Below are 21,093 nucleotides of genomic sequence, written 5' to 3'. Positions count from 1 at the left end.
GTAGATCAAATTTATGTATATTTACAAACCATAATCAAGCGAACACCTGTGAACCCACAACCCAGGTGAAGAAACAGTATGTGATAGTAATGCTGATATTTCCTGCGTGTCCTTCTCCACCCCGGGGGTAACCACAATTTCTTCTCATCCCTTTTCTTTTCTGGAGAGTTTTTAATACTGAGATATATGTCCCTAACAAATTGCTATTTTGTCTCGCTCAGGACTGACATCCTATTGTACGTGTTCTTTTGCTGCTTGTACTACTCTTCCCTCAGTAGTAAAACAACAACACACTGCTCACCTTCTCCATTTTAGCCTTGTCCTAAGAAACGACATTTGCAAAGATGCTGGTTTTGTGTGCTAGGGAAAGATGTGTTAAATCTTCATTAAAATAAATACGTGCTTGGGCGCCTGGGTGGCTCAGTTGGTTAGGCGACTGCCTTCGGCTCAGGTCATGATCCTGGAGTCCCGGGATCGAGTCCCGCATCGGGCTCCCTGCTCAGCAGGGGGTCTGCTTCTCCCTCTGACCCTCCCCCTTCTCATGTGCTCTCTCTCAAATAAATAAATAAAATCTTTAAAAAATAAATAAATAAATAAATAAAAATAAATACGTGCTTATTCCGGCGGCATACTTTGGGAACTCCTGCACCGAGTTAGGAGTGTGGGCTCTAGAGGTAGAATCCAGCTCTGCCATTTACTGGCTGGATGGCCTTGGCATTGAAACTTCCCTTGCCTCAGTTTCCTTACTTGTGAAATGGGGATATTCCAGTCATTCATAACTGGGAATGATTTTGAACCCCCAGGGGTCAAAATTTAACAAATGCCACAGAAATTTTTGGTTGTCACGACTTGGGAGGGATGCTCCTGGCAGCCAGTGGGTGGAGGCCAGGGATGCTGTTGAATCCTACCGTGCACAGGACAGGCCTGCGATGAAGAATGATCTGTCTCAAAATGTCTATAGTACCAAGGTTGAGAAACCCTGGGGTGTACCAGGAGCTAGCCCCTCATAAATCATAGCGTGGGGGATGAGGAGATTATGCAGGTAGGGTTACCAGCACAGGGCTAGACACAAGGTGGGTCTGATTTTCTGGGGCAGGCAGCCAGGGCCTTGGGCAGAGCCCTGCAGGTTGCTTCTCTAGGAAGGCACTGATCTCCGGCTAGGAGGAAGCCTGCAGGAGAAGGAGCAGATTCCTGGGGAGCCTGTTCCTTTAAGAGCTGGGAGGTCCCATTTCCCCCAGAGCCTGGCAAGGGAAGCCTGCTCCAGTTTCTAACCCCTAGACAACTCCAGGGAAGGCCCACACAATTGATGTTCTGCTGACAGAGTCATGAATTATGCACCCAGCATATTATGTACGTATTATGTACAGTCCTTAGGGTTTGTTATTCTAAGGTAGGCACCACCTTTGTACCTGAGAATGAGAATGTGCCCTGCCCTCCCCACCTCCCAGCCCCAGTATGTCTAGAAAAGAAGAAAAGGGGGCAGAGTCCTCCCTGGCTCCTGAGGGAGGGCAGTCTGCTGCTCAGCATTGTCTTGGGAGGGTCAGAGCACCTCAGGCCTCCTTCCGTGCACGCAGGCACCCCTCTGCACTCCGTCCTGGCCCTGCCCACAAGATTGTTTTCTTTCCTAGACCCGCTGAAGCCTTCAGAGTCAGGGCCATTCTTCCTGGCTGGGGAACTTCCAAGTGGGAGTTAAACCCCCTGTGCTTCAGTTTCCTTATCTTTAAGATTTGGGGTGGGGCGGGTGGAGGTGTCCAATGCAAGGCTGCAATGAGAGTTCAATGAATTCATAAGGCCCTCAGATCAGCTTTTATTGCTGTTATTACTCTGCAGCCTTATACTTATTTATGAGCTGGTTTGGGATCTGGGTTGGAGTCCTGACACTATTATCCCCGGCTGTGTGGCTTTGGACAAATCATTTCCCCTCTCTGAGTCTCCATTTCTCCATTTTTTATCTCTAGAATGGAGATGGAAGTAATTGAGCACTTGCCACATAACAGCTACTTAATATATGTTACGTTATTAAATTATGATCCAGGTAATTTATCATCACGCCCACTCCCAGCCCCTGGACTGGTTGCTGAGGTCTGTGGGCCCCAGTGCCTGCTAAGGCAGCAGATATCCCACAAACAGCCTGAAACCCAAACGAACAGTTTTGACCTGGTCTCTGGGATGGACCCCAGGGGTGGACCAGCCAGCACCTGGAGTCCTCCCAGAACCTTGTTCAAACCCCTGTCTGGGCCTCTGCATTTCCAGCTTTGCTTTCCTGGGATCTGAGCCCAATCAGGTTTGGGCAGGACTCCAGGAACCCGGGGAGCAAAGGCAAAAGCCAGGACAAGGGACTAGGAGGCAGTCTTCAAATTCCCTCCCTGTAGGGAGATTCTGGATCCTGGAACCCACCTGTCTGCCCCAAATGGGGGCAAAAGCTTTGGTCCTCTGGGTGAAGAGAGCAGCAGGGGGGAGTCCCCAGGGTGGGGTCCAGGGGTGCTGGAGCCAGGCCCTCCTCCTAATTGTCGGCTCTGGTGGTTGATCACGGGGATGCCCACCTTTGGCTCCAGCAGCTATAAATACAAACTGTTTATCATTTCCTCCACACACTCCCCTGCTCTTCCAGGAATGTGAACGAGGCACAGAGTATCTGTGCATAAAAGGGCACAGGCAGAGAAGGGAAGGGTCTCATTCATGGGTACATAGCCCATTGGAGTCATACCCGTATAGGGACGCCAGAAGCTCTAGCAAGCTGAGAGATGTTTAGGGCTTGGAAACTGCCCTTTTTTTTTTTTTTAAACAAGTCATAAATCATTTTTTAAATTGATTTTATTTATTTTTTTTTTAAGATTTTTTATTTATTTATTTGACAGAGAGAGACACAGCGAGAGCAGGAACACAAGCAGGGGGAGTGGGAGAGGGAGAAGCAGGCTTCCCGCGGAGCAGGGAGCCCGATGTGGGGCTCGATCCCAGGACCCTGGGATCATGACCTGAGCCGAAGGCAGACACTTAACGACTGAGCCACCCAGGCGCCCAATCATTTTTTAAATTTAAATTTTAATTCCAGTAGAGTTAACCTACAGTATTATATTAGTTTCAGTGTACAGTATAGTAATTCAACAATTCTTTTTTTTTTTTTAAAGATTTTTTTTATTTATTCATTTGAGAGAGAATGAGATAGAGAGAGAGCATGAGACGGGGGAGGGTCAGAGGGAGAAGCAGACTCCCTGCCAAGCAGGGATCCCGATGCGGGACTCGATCCCAGGACTCCAGGATCATGACCTGAGCCGAAGGCAGTCGCTTAACCAACTGAGCCACCCAGGCGCCCCAGTAATTCAACAATTCTTTACATTACTCGGGGCTTGTTGTGATAAGTGTACTTTTATTTGGAAATTGCTCTTCATGCACAAGCATGTTCATAGCAGCTTTATCCACAAATAAAAAAGTGGAATCAACCCAAATGTCCATCAGCTGATGACCAGATAAACGGGTATATCCATAGAATGGAATATTACTTATCCATAAAAAGGGGTGGAGGACAGACACATGCTACAACGTGGATGAACCTTGAAAACATGATGCGAAGTGAAAGAAGCCAGACACAAAAGGCCACATACTGTAGGATTCCATTTACATAAAGTGTCCAGATAAGGCGAACCTTTAGAGATCAAAAGCAGATTAGTGGCTGCCAGGGTGGAAATATGGATTAACAGTTGCTAATGGTTATGAGGCATCTCTTTGGGGTGATAAAATGTTCTAAAACTGATTTAAGGTGATGGTGGCACAACCTGGCAAATTTACTAAAAACTCAGTGAGCTGCGCACCAGAAATGGGTGAATTAGATGGTAATAAGCCTTAATACAGTAATAAAATTTTTGCTTTCCATGAAGAGTATCCCATTGCTTTTAATCCTCACAACCGTACTGAAAGGTCATAGGAGAGAAGCAAAAATCCAAGCAAGCCACAGATAGCCCTTCTGTGAACCCTGCAATAGTTCCAGAAGCTCTCGGATAAAGGTCTAATTCTTTGCATTTTGTTGGCATGTTTTTATTTTATTTTATTTTTTTAAAGATTTTATTTATTTGAGAGAGAGAAACACAGTGAGAGAGGGAATACAAGCAGGGGGAGTGGGAGAGGGAGAAGCAGGCCTCCCACGGAGCAGAGAGCCCGATGCGGGGCTCGATCCCAGGACCCTGAGATCATGACCTGAGCCGAAGGCAGACACTTAAGGACTGAGCCACCCAGGCGCCCCTTGGCACGTTTTCTTACCAAATGCTGTGCTAGTTGCTGGGGATATGCAGCATGGATAAGAAAGACCATTTCTGTGGCTGCAAGGAACTGGGAGAGAGACGTGGACAAAATAACACAGAAACCCATAAAAGAGCAAGATGATGCCAGAGAGTGCTAAGTGCTACATGTTACTGAGAAAAACAAACCAGGGAGATCGGTAGGGTAGCAAGGGGTGAGGGGTGTCCACATGAGGTTGGGTAGTCAGGGCAGACCTATTTCAGGAGATGCCCTGGTTGCTGGGACTTGAGGATGAGGAGTATGTTGTTCAAAGATCTGAGCATTCCAGGCAGAAGGCATAGCATGTGCAAAGGCCCTGAGGTGGGAATGAGTTTGGCTTAATCAAGCAACAGAAAGCAGCTCAGTGTAAGTGGGGCTGAGTATAGGGATAGTTGGAGGGGATGAGGTTGGAGCGGCAGGAAGAACTCATCAAGAATGATAGAGAGATTTGGATTTTTATATTAAGACTACCTTTCTTCTCTCTCTCCAGACTATTTCCTGAATTTCCCACTGCATATTCCATACTGAATCCTCGTAAAAACACTTACAGTTCCCAAGCCGCACTGCCATGGTTGCTCACATCCCAAGATCCTCACCATGCTGTTCCCTCTGCCTTCAGCACCCTTCCTCCTCCACTTCTCTTGGCTGATTCCTATCAGCTCCCAACTCAGGGGCCATTGCTCCAGTGAGCCTGCTCTGACCCCCAGCTCTGGGTCAGGTGTGTCCATCCTCTGGATTCCCACAGCCCCTAAGCTTCTCCCATGAGAGCACTGATCTCGCTGAGCTGGAATTTTCTCCTCTGTGTCCTGCAAAGGAATGTCAGCTCATGAGGACCCAGGCTGAGTCTGTCTTGGACTGCTGTGTCTGTAGGTCCTGAAACAGTGCCTGGCACAGAGTAGGTGCTCCCTAAATGGATGATAAATGAATGAACAAGCAAATGAATGGAAGGGAGGCTCAGAGAATGAAGTGAGTTATCCAGGTCCACACAACTTGGAAGAGGTAGATCTGGGACTTGATCTCGGGTCTGTGGGTGTCCAGAAGACATGTTCAAGGACGTAAGAGGAGGCAGCTTCCGGACCCGGCAACCCTCTTGCTCCTTTTATGGTCCTTCCGCTTCCCTGGCTTTAAAGGGAGATTATAGCTGGAGAGTTTTAATTAGAAGGGTCACTGGCGTAGATCCGATTAAGGGGATTGGGAGCAGGCTGATGGTCTGCATCCCTCTCCCCACTGGAGGTGGGGGGCCACCAGTGGGGAATTGGTGAGAAATTGGAGTCAGGAACCTGCAGGTGGCGCTCCTGGGCACAAAGGGACAGGAATCCAGGGATAAATGTGCTTGGACGACAAAGGATGAAGGCAGAGGCCTTGGGGTGAGCCAGCAACAGTGGCCTTCACCAACAGAGGGCAACCGAGTCACAAAGGTGGAAAGGAGGTGCCGTGGCATTGCTGGGGGTATCCTAGGCATTATAAATCAGAAGACTTTAGGCTGAGAAATTTATTTTTACTTAATTGGCCCAAGTTTCAAAATTGGAAGATTTCACATAAAAATCCAGATTTTCACATTCCCTTGGAAAATCAGATGATGTCTACACTCAACCTGCATTCCGAGGGCAACCATTGCCTGGAGCTAAGGAGCAGCTGCCCCTTTAGACAGGTCCCTTCGCTCCTTCCGTTATCTGTCAGGTTGCTGTAGGCGTTGGGTTTGCAATGCGGGACCCACTGACCTAATACTGAAGACTGCAACCGCTTACTGACTTGCTACTGTCTATGAAGAACTTTCCAGATGAGATCTGCATCTAATTGCACAAGCCAGAAACCTACGGGTCATCCTTGTCCATATCCAACCCATCACCAAGTCTTGCCAATTCTGGCTCACAAACATCTTTTGGTCTTTTCCATTCCTTCTCTACCTGCAAGCTACCACCCTTGCCCCAAGCCACCATCACCTCCCACTGGGCCACCACAAACAGGCTTTCCAGCTTCCCCTACAATGAGATGAGGCCATGTGGGCCATGTGACTAGGTCTGGCCAATGAAATGTGAGCAGAAATGATGCTTGCCTGTTGTTTCCTTTTTCTTGCTGGCTGGTAGGCAGATGTGATGGGCAGTGCTGCTTGGATCTGAGACGAAAGTTAATCGCAGCCCTAGCCTGGCCCTTTAGTGAAAAAGTTTGCCAACTCCTGGTCTTCCTTATAACATCTGTCTTATTTAAGCCACTGGATTTTGGAGTCTTGTTGTTACAATCACTTAGTCTATACTCTCCTGAACTCTCCAGCACCATCCTGTACCAGGCTCCCCTTTGCTCTTTCACTTCAGGTGAATTAGTCTTCCTTTGGTCCCTCACAGTTCTCATGATCCTTCTTGCCACAGGGCCTTTGCCCATGCTGTTCTTGCTGCCTGGAATGCTTTTTCCTTCACTCTGCCTGGTCAGTTTCTCCTCATCCTTCTTAGCTCAGCTGAGGCATCACCTCCTCAGGGAAGCCATCCCTGACCCTGATTTGATCAGGTCAAATCCGTAATTGCAGGCTTTCAGAATGCATGTCTTTCTCTTCAGAATGCTAAGTCGCAATTTTACAATAATGTCCACCTCTGTAGAATGTAATCAACTTGAGGACAGAGGTTTGTGTCTAATTTTCTCAATCTTGAGCCCTCAGAGCATACAGTAGGTGCTCAACACGTATTTATGGAATGAAGAATCTCATTTCATCCTGAAAACCACCTGCAGGTTGTGTTGTACCCCTGGCCCTCATTTTATAATTGGGGAAACTGAGGCTTAGAAAGACAATAACCAAAGTGACAACAAGGGAAGTGGCCAAGGCATGGGTTTGATCCATGTTTACTAGGCACTGAAGCCCTTCTCTGTTTTAACACCTGAGCACCTTTTTTTATCCCAGAATCCTGGGGTCTGAATTATGTTGTTTTTTTAAAATTTTTATTTATTTATTTGACAGAGAGAGAGACAACAAGAGAGGGAACACAAGCAGGGGGAGTGGGAGAGGGAAAAGCAGGCTCCCTGCTGAGCAGGGAGCCCAATGGGGGCTTGATCCCAGGACTCTGGGATATGACCTGAGCCGGAGGCAGATGCTTAATGGCTAAGCCACCGAGGTGCCCCAAATTTTGGATTTTTGAGGCGTGAAACAGAAAGGAACACATTAGATAATTGAATTATGGTTTTTAACATATGTCCTCACTTGAACCATCTCCCCCAGGTGACCTGACTCTTCCCTTCACGATCTGGGCTGGGCATCCTTCTCCTAACAGGTGAATTAAGTTCCCATGAGCCTTGTCAAAGCAGGGATTCTGGGAGCTGGTGAGATTACAACCTCCTGCCCATCTGAGGACAATGCTTCTGGTGGTGGGGGTGGTGGTGGTAATGGAGACTTGACTCTGGTCCCTGCAGAGGGAGGAGGGGATAGTGAGAAACTTGATTGGAGCAGGGTTCTTCCTGCCTGAGTGATCGTCAATTCCCTACATTTGCTGAGGGCGTGCAGAGCTGAGGAAGGGACTGTTGGTCTCAACAGTGATGAATGGTGTCGGTCCATCCCTGCTGCAGGGAGCAGTGGATTGAATAAAAAACAAGGAGCACAGGAAATGTTAGGTAAGGACAGTGTCCACGGGTTCTGCTGAGCCACAAATCTGTCCCCTTGCCCCCGAATCTGCAGGGATGGGGAGTGTGGAGGGTAGTCTTTGAGAGCCTGGCCAGGGCAGCTGGGGGTGCTAAAGGAAGCTAAATATGTTGGTCTGGATGTTGGGATTGGACACCACCCTGGCTAACATCAGAATGATGGCTCTGTGATTCTCGATAACAGCCAGATTTGCTGGTTAATGTCCAAGGTACATTTAGAAGGAGACATTTGGGGGGCTTAACAACAGATCTTTTTCATACAGCATTTTAGTCTCACTAGAGATTCACGTTGAGGTGAATGTATGGGTAGTCAGGAGACCTACTTTCCAATTCTGGCTGGGCATCTTTAGGCCAGTGTCTTCACATCTCTGGTCTTTCTCATGGAACGGCCACTGAGAATCTGCTGGGTCTCCAGCGTAGTTCCTTTCCAAGCCGTGACTCAGGGAACCGGTGGCTCTATCGTCTCAATATGTGACTTCCATTCTTGCCAAGGCAGGGGCAGGAATAGCGTGGAGAAGTCACGCTTGCCTGTGCCCAGAAGTGATATGCGTCATTGCTTCCCCTGACAGCGAGGTCTGAGATCTACAGCCTGCCTCCCCATGGGGATGCAGTTAGTGCTCTGAAACCTGTAAAATGCTCACGAAGCCTAAGGAGATGGTCTCCAACGCAGGTGTGTGCACCGTATGATGTACTGGGGGAGGAGCAGAAAGAAGTGACTGGCATTTGATGGGTAAGTCCTAGAGACCTGCCATCCAACACTGTGCCCAGAGTCCCAATACCATATAGTACACTAAAAGTGTGAAGAGGGTAGGGGGCACCTAGGTGGCTCAGTCAGTTAAGCATCTGCCTTCAGCTCAAGTCATGATCCCAGGGTCCTGGGATCGAGCCCCACATCGGGCTCCCTGCTCAGCGGGGAGCCTGCTTCTCCCTCTCCCTGCTGCTCATGCTCTCTCTCCCGCGTGCTCTCGCTCTCTCTCAAATAAATAAATAAAGTCTTTTTAAAAAATTTTGAAGAAGGTAGATATGTTAAGTAGTCTCACCATAACAAAAATAAAAATAACTGTGATTGATGTAATAAAAAATAATAGCACTGGGGGCAGATTTTTAAAAAGAGAAATTACCAGCATTTCTACTTTTAAATGAAAAGAAAAGAAGCAATCCCGTTTTACCGACATTGAGCCCATGAATCAATACTGGCGTCCTGCTCGCTGGGTATGTCAGACAGCCATGGGGGAAACAGAAGTGCCCTGAAGGAGGAGGGGGCGCCTCAACTCAGTGGGTTGGCAAAGAAACCCTCACATCTTTGACCGCAGCCCTGCAGTGTATGTATGCCTGGTGTGGAAGAGATTTCTAGCACTCACTGCTCTCTGGTTCTCGTCTTCTTCCTGGGCACACTGGAGGCCTCTATTTCCTCTGTGCAGAACTGTGTGACTCGCTGTGCACCGGGATGATGCAGATGGCTTCTGGGCTGAGGGTGAGTGGGTGTGAGCTCCCTCTCCTCAGCAACAATGGAGGTCTCGTGTTGAGAGGACAGTGGATCCTGAGTCACCACGACTTGGAAGAGGGCCGTGCTGCACTCTTACTGGGTCCTTAGGGGGAATCACACAGGTGAGAAACAAAACTTTGACGTGTAAAGTCACGAGATTGTGGTTTCCTCACTACTCCTCACTACTGTTTACTCACCTCTGTAATCTAGTGTATCCTGACTAATTCATCTAGTTGAGTTGGAGTGTAGATTCTATTCTCTGGTTTTAAGCAAACTAGTCCTCGCAGACAAAGACAAATGGTTTACAAAGATCCTGGTAAAGAAACAACAGCTTGGAGGTAGCTTTAGTAATGTCAGCCCAGGTAAGCATCAAGATAACAGCTAAACGGATACTTCCGGTGTGAGCCCATCAGCGGTGACGACGCGAGGTTAAAAGCAACGATGAGCTCATCAGATCTGACAAAAAGTTAACTAAAAGGGTCAAAGTCATCAGGAAGACTCTATAATATGAATTTTCATCCTGTCTTTTACAGTGAACCCTGTCTTCATTCATCATCAAACACAGGAAGAAGCATGACAAATGAATAGAAAAATGAATTAATAAACTAGGTCCAGTGGAAGAGAGGCACTAGAATGTATTGGTTAGGAGCCTAGGCCTGCATTTTATTATTTTTTTTAAAGATTTTATTTATTTATTTGTCAGAGACAGAGACAGCGAGAGAGGAAACAGAAGCAGGGGGAGTGGGAGAGGGAGAAGTAGGCTTCCCGCTGAGCAGGGAGCCCGATGCGGGGCTTGATCCCAGGACGCTGGGATCATGACCTGAGCCGAAGGCAGACGCTTAACGACTGAGCCACCCAGGTGCCCCAATTATTTTATTATTTTAAAAAATATTTTATTTATTAGGGTGCCTGGGTGGCTCAGTTGGTTAAGCGTCTGCCTTTGGCTCAGGTCATGATCTCAGGGTCCTGGGATTGAGCCCCACATTAGGGCAGGCGGAGGGGGGAGAGAATGATTTCAGGACTCTGAGATCATGACCTGAGCCGAAATCAAGAGTTGGATGCTTAACCGACTGAGCCACCCAGGCGCCCCACAGACCTGCAACAGCTTCCTGATTTTCCAGCTGTGAGCCCTTGGAAAAGTTACTTAACCTCTCTGAGCCTCAATTTCTTCACCTGTGCAATGGGGATCACCACAGTTCCTACTTCATTAAGGATTCCATGCGATCATGCATGTGGTACCCAGCATACAGTTGGGGCCCAGGGAATGTTTGCTGCTCATTTGTTTTCAACTGGAAGGAAGATGTGAGCATCATATAAGACCATTCTAATGTGGGGTCTGTTATCATGAGCTATTATTATTATTCATTGGCGGGGGACTGAAGAAAAGAGCAGAGTCAGTGAGACCTGGGTTCAAATCCTGCCCCTGGACAATCAATGTTCCCTGTGTGCCCCTTAGCACAGCTGTGTAAGTTCACACAAGGAACTTAGCTTCTCTGAACCTCAGTTTCTTCATCTGTAAAAAGGGAATAATAATACCTACATGGTCAGGTTTTTATAAGGATTAACCTCATTCATTCGTCCATCTGTCCATCTGTCCATCCATCCTTCCATCCATCCATCCATCCATCCATCCATCCATCCATCCATCCACGTGTTCAATGATGCACCAGGCGCCATCTTAGGCTCGGGGTACAGCAGTGAACAAACCAGGCAGAAATCCCAGTTTGTGTGGAGCTGACCATCTTGTAGAGGGAAGGGGTACGCAGTGAACAATAACAGGGCAATAGGATAATTTTGGGTGATGGTAATTGCTTCGAAAAAATTAAGTCGGTTGTAGGAAAGGGGAATGACTAGGAGATGTGTTCACCTGTGGTGGTCAGGCAGGGCCTCTCGGTGGAGGTGACCTTTGAGCTGAGACCTGAATAATAAGGAGGAGCTGGCCCTGTGACCATCAGTGGGAAAAGCATTCCAGGCAGAGGGAACAGCAAGCGCAAAGGACCTGAGGTGGGAACATGTGGGGCCAGCATGGTTGAAGCAGGGCAACTGAAGGGAAGAGTAAGAGGGAATGAAGCGGGAGAGGGAACGGGGCGGAAGTTCAAGGCTCTTCAAGCCACACATGCGAAGTGCAGAACACTCTACGGTTCTTATGAATATTCTTAGCAGCAGTCTTCCTCTGACTCCCTTCTTCATGCCCCGCTAAGGGCCTGCTTTGGAAAAGGAGGGCGATCATTCTTGTGTCTCAGAAGAGTCCCTCGGATAGTCAGCCAGAATCCCCCAACCCACTGGTTTCCTCTCAGTGATTTTCCAACCCCATAAGCCACGCTGCTTCTCAGCAGCAAATTCCCACTTGCCCCAGCTGTCCTGGGAGTCAAGCCCAGACTCTCCTCCCACGGTCCCTGTGCCTGCTACAATGTCCTGAATGGAGTCCCCCATATTACCATCTATGACAAGTGTCATTAGACACTTTTTCTTCAACACCTTTCTTGTCTGGACCCTCAGGAGCCTCTCGTCTTCCTGTTATAAAAAGGGAGTCAGCAGAGCCCTCAGCACCTCTCACTGGCTGTTCCTTGGGCCTGGAGAATCCTTTTCTCACTCCCTCTTGCACACACAGTGGGCTTTCTCACTTCTCTCAGGACTTGGCAGAAATGGCACCTTGGAGAAGCCTTTTCAACTTCTCCCAGATGGAAGCACATGCCCTTCTCTAAGGGGAACTAGGTCTTGTACTCCCCTTCTTGAAGCCCTCCAGTGGCTTCCTACGGCACTCAAAACAAGGTCCAAACTCTTACAGGGCTTACAAGGCCTTGCCTGATCTGGTCCCCATGTCGGCCTCTTAGATCTCCTCTCCTCTGCTCTTTCCCACTCTCTTCCAGCCACACTGGCCATTTATATGCTCCTCAACATGCCAAGAGCATTCCTGCCTCAGGACATTTGCACTTGCTGTTTTCTCTACCTGTGATGCTCTCCCTCCAAATTTCTCTGTGACTGGCTTCTTCATACCCCTCATATTCCCTCCTTAAAGGGGCTGTCCCTGACAACCTGATTCAAATAAATACCTCCTGGGGTGCCTGGTTGGCTCAGTTGGTGGAGCATTTGACTCTTGATCTTGGGGTTATAAGTTCAAGCCCCATGTTGGGTGTAGAGATTACTTAAAAATAAGTAAATCTTATGAAAACCCCACAAAACTCCTCCCCAGTTACTCATTCTTCCCCCACTGTTTTACCTCCTTGGTGACTTGCCACAGTCTGCAGTCATCTTGTTTATTTATTTATTCACTCATTCATTTTCTGCTTCCCCACCTACCCAGATCAGCACTGTGAGGGCAGGGACTGTGTCTGTCTTGCAAAGCTGAGCCCCATTCCCCAGCACAGAGTTTGGTATGGTGTTGGCACTCCACAAATTCTGGTACATTAAATGAAAAGTGAATGGGTAGATGGTTGGACGATTTGCTGGTTGGTTGGATGGATGGGTTGAGAAGCCATGGACCCAATTGGACCACCCAAAATGCAATGCTCATTGAGTCCTCGCCCTGTGTCGGGCACTACGGGGAAATACAAGCTTGAATTAGCAGCTGAACATCTATTAACGATGACATAATAATAACAGCCAAAATGTATTGATTACTTAAGGCCAGGCCCTGTGTCAACTGCTCTGCCTGCCTAGTCTCATTTACTCCTTATATCAACCTGAAGAGGTAGATGCTCTCAAATCCTGGTTTACAGTCGGGAAAACCAAGGCTCACAAAAGTGAGGCTTCATGGAGGAGGAGTCATTTGGGCTGGGCCTTGAAGGATGGACTCCTGCAGGAGGAGGTGTTCAGGCAGAGGTAAGCACAGGTACAAGGGCTTGAAGTGGGGAATGACAGCCAGGCCCATGTGGCTGGGGCAGGTGGGCACAGACAGGTTTAGTAGTGTGGACATGACTCATACTGGCCAATCAAGTTTCATCTTGGGCTTCTTTTTTTCTGGAATTATTGGGGAAGAAGCGTTCTTTTTCATCAGGGGGCACTGAGTTATTACGATGTCAACCTGGAGAGGTCAGAGAGTCATCTTTGGACCTTTGGGAAGAATCTTCCAAAGAATATAGCCATTGCTGAGGGAGTCTATGCTAAGAGACATAGGCAGGTTGCTGATGCCCCTAGTTAAGCACCTGGATACAGCCATTCCCGAAGCCAGTATCCCTGGACTTTCCATTAACGTGAACTGACCAATACCCTTTTTTAATTAGGCCAATTTGGGTTGGGTTCCTGCCCCTTGCAAATAAAAAATGACCTGGCCAACAAAATTCTCACCTTCATTTAGCAGGTGAGATAACCGATTCATAGAGGTAAAGTGACTTGCCCAGGATCACACGGCCAGGAAGCAGCTGAATCACACTGAGGTATCACATAGAAGGTACCTGGCATCTAACAGGTCCTCAACAAATACTGTTTTTTTTCCCCCTCTACTGACCAAGAAATGGTGGAGCAAAGGACTAAAAGAAATATACCATGTGGAACCCCCCGAGCTCTAAGCTGCTGGGCAGATCCTGGATTCCTTTTGGTATCTTCTAAACTGCACTGGGGTCTGGCAGAAGCAGGACCCAAGGCTCAGTAGTTGGCAAGTAAAGTGAACCAGCTGTCAGGATGTCTTCATTTGAACAAAACTCCTGAGGTTCCCGTTCCCTCCAAAAAATGCCCTCTGAGGGTCCTGGCTATCACCCAGTGTTTCCAGGGAAGGACCCGAAGTCTTAGCACTTACTTATTTACTTACTTATTGATTTAAAATACAGGTGACCTTCCTTCCTTTTATTTCTTAATTGACCTAGCACTTCTTGGTGATTTACGCTTAGTAGGCGCTTGCACAGCTAAGAGATTTGGTACTGCCAAAGCTTCTGTGGTCATTTGAACTTTTCAAAGCTCCTTCACACTGGAGCTGAACGGAGAGTAAGGGGTTAGCCTGCCAACTCTGATGTTGGACTTGCAATTGGGTTGCAATTCTGGCTCTTGCCAGCTTGGTGACCTCTGGTACATTTCATAACCTCTCTGAGCCTTGGTTTCCCCTTGTGGAAGATAGGGCAGATTTAGAAGAAGAAACAAGACAAACCAGGTAGATGCTCTTAGTACAGACGTTGGAACCTCTTTAGCTTTGGGGCCGTGCAAAGGAGTTCTACGTAGAGGCTGGGCCCTGGCATGGGTCATTAAGTCAGTTCTCTGAGCCTCAGTTTTCTCATTTGTAAAATGGGCGCAGCAATGGAAATCATGGGTGGAAAATGCATACCACCCTCAGTGCCAGTGAAGGGCGAGTGGCCCAACAAGTGTAAATTGAGGCCGCTCTGCTAGCTGGAGAGCTCCAGCTACCTGTGAGCAGGTCGCTTTGGCCCACGCACTGAATTATTTGCCAACATTTATTTCCTCTACGAATCCAGATTTCCAGCTTCTCAAAAAAAAGAAAGAAAGAAAGCAAAGAAAAGAAAAGAAAAAATCTGAGGTTCTGGCTACTCTGGACATGTCCTCCTCTGTGGTAACCAGGCTGGATCTGAGTGCCAGCTAGTCCAGGCCTGTGTTTTTAAAATCTTCCACACGCCCCGCATGAGTTGTTTATGAGGCCTGCTTGGCCTCCGCCGGGATCTTGGTTTGCGAGCCGAGGAATAAATCATTGCAAGTGTGGCTGGTGATGAGGGTAAGGCTTCAGCACGGTCAGGGAAGCAGTCATGGCTTCCTCGGAATGCTGGGCCTGCAGCTGGGTCCACGGAGTGCTCTGACTCAGGGAGGTGTGGATGGGATCCCTGTCCGCTCTAGCCCCTCACCCATTGGTCCTGTGGCCTGATTGTCCTGGTCTGCAGGGAAGCCGCATTGTTGCTTCCTTCGAGTCCCTGGCTGCATTTTCTCCCATCCCCCCTGCTTCCAGACTTCTTGAAGCTCCTTCGCATTCTCCACCACCTGCTCTCCCAATAAAACAAAATGATCGGAGAACAAACAGTAGGGTGCCTCAGGAGGGCCTCTCTGAGGAGGTGACATTCGTGTGGGGATCTGAAGGATGCACAGGAGCCAGGCATGGCAAGATCTGAGGACAGGGTGTTCCAGGAAGAGGTAGCAGCAAGTGCAAAGGCCCTGAGGCAGAGAAGAGATTGACATATAAGAAAAAGAGAAACGAGAACAGTGTACTAGAGCTTGGGAGGAAGGCAATGGGTGTCAGAGATGAGATCGAGGAAAGAAGTGAGGAAGGACTTAAAGACCCGATGAGACACTTTTATTCTGAGAACGACGGGAGCCACAGAGGGCTTCTTAGCAGGCCAGTGACATGGCCTAATGTGGGTTTAAAGAGCTTCTAGCTGTGTTTGGTAACAGCCTGTAGCTGGATTGGAATAGATGCAGGAATCTAAGTGAGGAGGACAGGCAGGTGTCCAGGTGAGGGATGGTGGCTGCTGAGAATAGAGAAGACAGATTCAAGGTATATTTTGGAGGTGAAATAACCAATTTGCTGATGGCTCGAATGTGTGAGGTGAGGTAAAGAAAAGTCAAGGAAGAGTCGCAGGTGTTGTCCTGAGCAATCAGGAGGATGATAGTGGCATTTCCTGAGATAAGAGGATAGGGTGGAGCATCCTGGAGAGGCCGGAGGAGCACCTGGGGTCAGATCATGACAGGTTGTGAACGCAGGCTGAGGGATCTAGATAAGACCCTGTAGGTAATGGGGAGCTACGGAAGGCTTTTGAAAAATAGCAGACCATTCATTCAGTCATTTAACAAACATTTATGGAGATAGGTGGTCCACGTTCTGCTCTCTTCCAGACTGCAACACTCCCCCAACCAGCACAAGCCACCTTCCTGGAACCTGGGTGTGGATCAAGGGATCTCACCTGCTGATCCCTGGGTTCCTTTCCCCTCCTCTTCTATCCCCTGATTAAGGAGCTGAAGTGCATTTTAAAGATCTTTAATTACTGACTGCCTGTCTCCCATCTAAAAGCTCCACCAAAGTAGGGGCTGTCTTCATTACTTCTGTATCCCCAGTGCTCGACCTGTGCCCGGCACAAAGTTGGTGCTTGATTAACTATTTACTGAGGAACTGAATTAAGAAGAAAAAGCCCCAGTCCGCCATCTTTAAGGATCAACTGAGATACTATAAAGTGCCAGGCTCAGGGCCTGGTATACAGTAGGCATTCAATAAATGGTAATGAAAATGCGCAGAAAATACAGTCACACGGTCTGCAGTCCTGGCCCAGTTTCTGGTGGGTCTGGGTGTTTCTCCAGGCCAGGAGGGGCCTGAGGGGTGGGAGGGAGAGGAGACCTGTGACCCATACTCCTGGGCCCCTGTCTTGGGCCTGGACAGGATAGGCGTGGTATCTGTACTAATCCGGCTAAGCAGCCGGATGTGTAAAGATGTGTAATCCAAGGCCTCAGCATCCTGTCCTGCCGGCTTTAGCCTGACCTTGGCTGGGGATGACCCAAGTCAAGGTGGATACCCCGGCCTCCCAAGTCTCTCCAGAGTTGAGACCTTTTACACAGCCAGGGACAGAGACCAAAGGGAGCCCTTCTTGGAGGGCAGAAGGTGGCAGGTTCATCCAGGCCTCCCCCACCTTCCATCCCTGCCAATCTGGGAAGCTGTATCTCTGCAACCCTCTCCTATTCCTGCATCGCTGTCCTACAGTCCTCCCTGTTGGCGGAAATGCTGTACAAAGACACTGCTTCATGGAAGAAAAGAGGAATCCATTCATTCATTCAGCAAACATTTATGGAGGCCAAACCATGTGCCAGGCCCTGTTCTAGATTCTCAGGACACAGCAGTGACCGAAGTGGATCTCGTCTTCAGGAAACTGACATCTGGGTGTGTGTGTGGGGGGAGTAGATATTAAAGGAGGAAACATGAATTAGCAAGGTCACTTTAGGCACTACAAAGACAGGCTACTGTGATAGAGAGTGACTGGGTGTAGGAGGGCATCATTAGCTATGGTGGTCAGGGAGGGCTTCTTTGAGGAGGTGACATCTGAGCTGAGACCTGAAGGAGAAGGATCCAGCTGTATGAAGATCCAGGAGAGGAACACCCAGGCAGAGGGAAGAGATTTTAATCCTCACAAATCCTATGATTTGGCACTATTACCTCCACTTATTGAGCACTTACTATGTGCCAGGCTCTGTTCTCTAAACACGCAATGCATTGTTTGACATTAAAAAAATGCATGAATGGCACCCGATTTTACAGCCGAGGAAACTGACCCACAGGGAAGTTAAGTGCTTTGTCCATGGCCTCACAGATAGCAAGTAGCAGAGCTGGGATTTGAACCCAGCTCTGCTCCATCCTCCAGCTTATACAGGTTATTCCCTATCCTCAGAGCACAGGGAGCAGAAAACCTAACTGTTGAGCACCTACCAAGCACCAGGCTGTTTGACTTCTATCACCTTTACCTGCCCCTACCTCTGAAGGCCACCCACTGGTCCCCTGCCACGTACATCTCCTTCCTCTCTGTCACCACCCAGTCTACCTCCGGCACCCAGAGTGGCCACGTGACCCACGCTGATTCCCACCCACGTGGTCCAACCCTCCTAGCCATGGTGATTGGCTGAGGGATGGGCATGTGACCACGACGGGCCAATGAGAATGAATCCTGGGACTCTGGCTGACCGGCTAGGGAGGCGGAGTTCTTTCTTTGAGGGGGACTGTCTGGCTCGGAGATTGGAAGCCCAGAAAACCAGAGAGCTTGCCTGAGAGTGAAGCTCGCCCAAGGGCAGGCAGAGACAAAAGATGGGGAGAGGCTGAGCTGCAATGGCAAGTCCTGACGATATGGCCCGAGGGCTTGGGTATCTGGGGCCAGAAACCAGAGCTACTTCTGGACTGTCCAGTTGCTTGAGCCAATCAGCTCTTCCTCTTTTCTAGCTGAAGCCAATTTGAATTGGATTTCTGTCGCTTGCAACTGAAATTAGAATATTTTTCCCCTCCTGGAATGTCCTCCCTTGTCTTCTCCCGTGTCACCAGTAGTAGTAGTCTTCCGGCCACCAGGAAATAACCAGCACCGCCGTCACCAAAGCACTTCCATTAACGTCACACTCTCCACCTGCAAACCTCTCCCCAGCAGGAGCAAGAAAACTGAAGTTTGCAAAGAAGATGGAATCTGCCTCCAGCCGTAGGCAAAGCTGCTCAGGCTTTCCTTCATTCACTCCCTCACCCGCTCTTTCATTTATCACAGAAACGTCACTGATGGCCTTCCACCGGGAGATGGGCTCACGGACCCGGTTCCTGCCCTCATTGAGCTGCCAGGCAGGTGGGCTCTAGGACATTCCAAGGAGCCTCCCTCCCAGACCCCACAGGAAGCCTTGCCAGGACCATTCTCTCCTCCTTGGGGTTCTGAGGCTACGATGGAGGAGCCCAGTTTGTGGGCAGAAAGGAAGGACTGCTGTGATTTTTTACCTCTCACCTGAGCTCCTGTGGGCAATGGCTAGCCTCTGAATCTTCCTTGCAGACATGTGTGGGGTTGGGTAGGGATTCTCTACCGACTTCACTTCTCTGTCTCTGCACAGTGCCTCGCATGGGGCTGGGCACACAGTAGGCACTTGGTAAATGCTTATTCATGGACTGTTTCTCAGGGGCAGAACCAGGCCTCCTTCCTTCCATCCATCCACGCATCCCTCCACCTGCCCATCCTTTCTTCCCCTTTCCCGCTCTCCTCTCCCTCCCTTCGTTCTGACCTCCTTCTACTATTTCTCCATCTTTGCTTCATCCACCTTCCATCTACTTAGCCAGCATCCAACACCCTTTAGTCTTCTACCATCCATTCACCCTTTTCCCTCTCCCTTCCTTTCCTATGTTTGTCTTTTAAATAATCCATTACTTGAATCAATTCTTTATTCATCTCTCAAGCGCGTCAGGCCCTGCATCAGCTGCCCCAAGTAAAGTGACCATCCGTCGACCCCTTCCTCAGAGAGAGGATACTTGAACCAGACCATCCCTAAAGTCTGTCTCCTGAGCTCTTTGAGGGGCCCCAGCTCTCATCCTGGCACACGAAGCTCTTCAGCCATTTTTTTTTTTTTTTTTTAATCCTCTTGCCTGTGTTTGGAATCTTCCCTAGAGTTCCAGCCTGAAGACCAGGCAGAGGCTATAAACACAACCGCTTTCTTTAGCTGTTCTGGGAGCCGTTCTTAACCCCTGCCTTTGGAGAACACAGCCCCGGGCAGGGCCAAATTGCTGCACAACTCTGCATACAAACAGTACGGGACTGCTTAAGCGCCCATTGTGTACTGGCATCAAGGAGAGTGTACTGAAGAAGACAACCTTCGAAATTTCTGAGCCTAAGGGCCCCTTCCTGGCTCAACCTTTCCCTTTTCTTTCACCCGGTCTAGGGTTGGAGGCTCAGAGAGGGGCTGACTGAGCAGGCAGGTCTGTGGCAGAACCAGGACTGGAGTAGGGGGCTCCTGACTGTCCCTCACCTGACTGCCTCCCAGCCCCTGCCCATTCTCCTTGGGCACTGAGGGAGGATTCCAGCCTCCAGGTTTTTGTTCCCGCTTTGCTTCTTCCCAGGCTCCTTTCCTAGAACGTTAACATTTTTCTAGCTCTTAGCAATTTGCGAGGAGCTTGCGAGACTGAATAAACAAACAAAAACCCTGATTCTCTCAGCCTCTTTCTGAGGCCCTCTGAATTCCTACAGGACTTCTCTTCTATGACAACCCAGCCCCAATCCCATGCTTCCTTTTAAAAAACCTTCCTTCCGGTTTCCTGAGTGGTGCTCTTCCCTCTCGCCCTGGCAGGGCCCCGGGGGTTGAAACGCAGCCATCCAGAGGGGGCCCGGCAGGAAGTACAAACAGCGAAGTCGGCTGGATGTCAAATACCAGGAGGGGGTGAGGGGTGCTCGGGCCACCCCTCACCCGCTCCGGGAGGGGACGGAGATGGCACCAAGGCGGCCTGATTTTCCAGCTTCTCAAGAGAAACAAAAAAACCCCGAGTTTTTCCTCATGAAATCTTCCAATTTGTTAATGCTGGCAGCTAATTGAAATACGTAAATGCAGTTCAGTTCAAACAGTACACATTAACTGGCTAGATCTGCTCCTTTCCCCTTGACAAGTCATCTGTGAGCTGCTTCCTCCTCCCCCCAAATTGCCACCAGAGCCACTGCTCCAAGAAGAGCTCATCGCTTGGAATACAAACGACGTAATCACCACAGTCGCAGCTACCACAAATTGGATATCCAAACACTCCAATCACCCCCATGAGATACTGTTCCTGTCTTCTTACAAATGAAGAAAACAAGAGGCTCAGAGGGGTTAAGGAACTTGCCCAAGGTCACACAGCTAAGTGATGACTTGGATTTGAGCCCCAGTCCCGTGTGACTCCAAGACGGTGACCCAGCCCAGGGGTGGTGGCACTGCGCCCCCCCCCCCCGCCCCCGGGGAGGTATTTTGGAAACATGAGGGTGGGCAGGCATTTCTGGCTGTCACAGTGAGGGGATGGGGGTGCTGCTTGTCAGTGGGTGGGAGCCAGGGATGGGAGACGCCCGTGGTGCCCAAACAGCCCTGCGTCATGAGGTCTCGTCCCCATCCTGTCCCCATGCCAACAGTGCCCCCAGCTTTCTCTCTTCCCTGACCATGGCTGCCATTATTGAGTGCCAGCTTAGAACTGGAACCATCATGAGCTTTTCTACATGCCAGACTTTCAGCTAGAACTGGGTTTGTCTCATTTGAGAAGGAAGAGAGAAATTCTTCATGTACTCTTTCCCCTTTCCCCAACTGCCCCCCACATCAGTCACATCCTGCCT

General features: G+C 49.2%; 1 protein-coding gene across 1 annotated transcript in view; it reads right to left on the bottom strand.

Moving 5' to 3' along the window:
• The window catches only part of KCNB1 (potassium voltage-gated channel subfamily B member 1), a 99,379-nt gene that overhangs the window by 11,651 nt on the left and 66,635 nt on the right, over positions 1 to 21,093 (bottom strand). The gene's annotated exons all lie outside the window — the stretch shown is intronic.

Source organism: Leptonychotes weddellii, chromosome 10 (assembly GCF_054177405.1).
Source record: "Leptonychotes weddellii isolate Sample4059 chromosome 10, ASM5417740v2, whole genome shotgun sequence".
Taxonomy (NCBI): Eukaryota; Metazoa; Chordata; class Mammalia; order Carnivora; family Phocidae; genus Leptonychotes; species Leptonychotes weddellii.
Note: the sequence above shows the minus strand (reverse complement) of the source record. Positions and strands in the feature narration are given on the sequence as shown.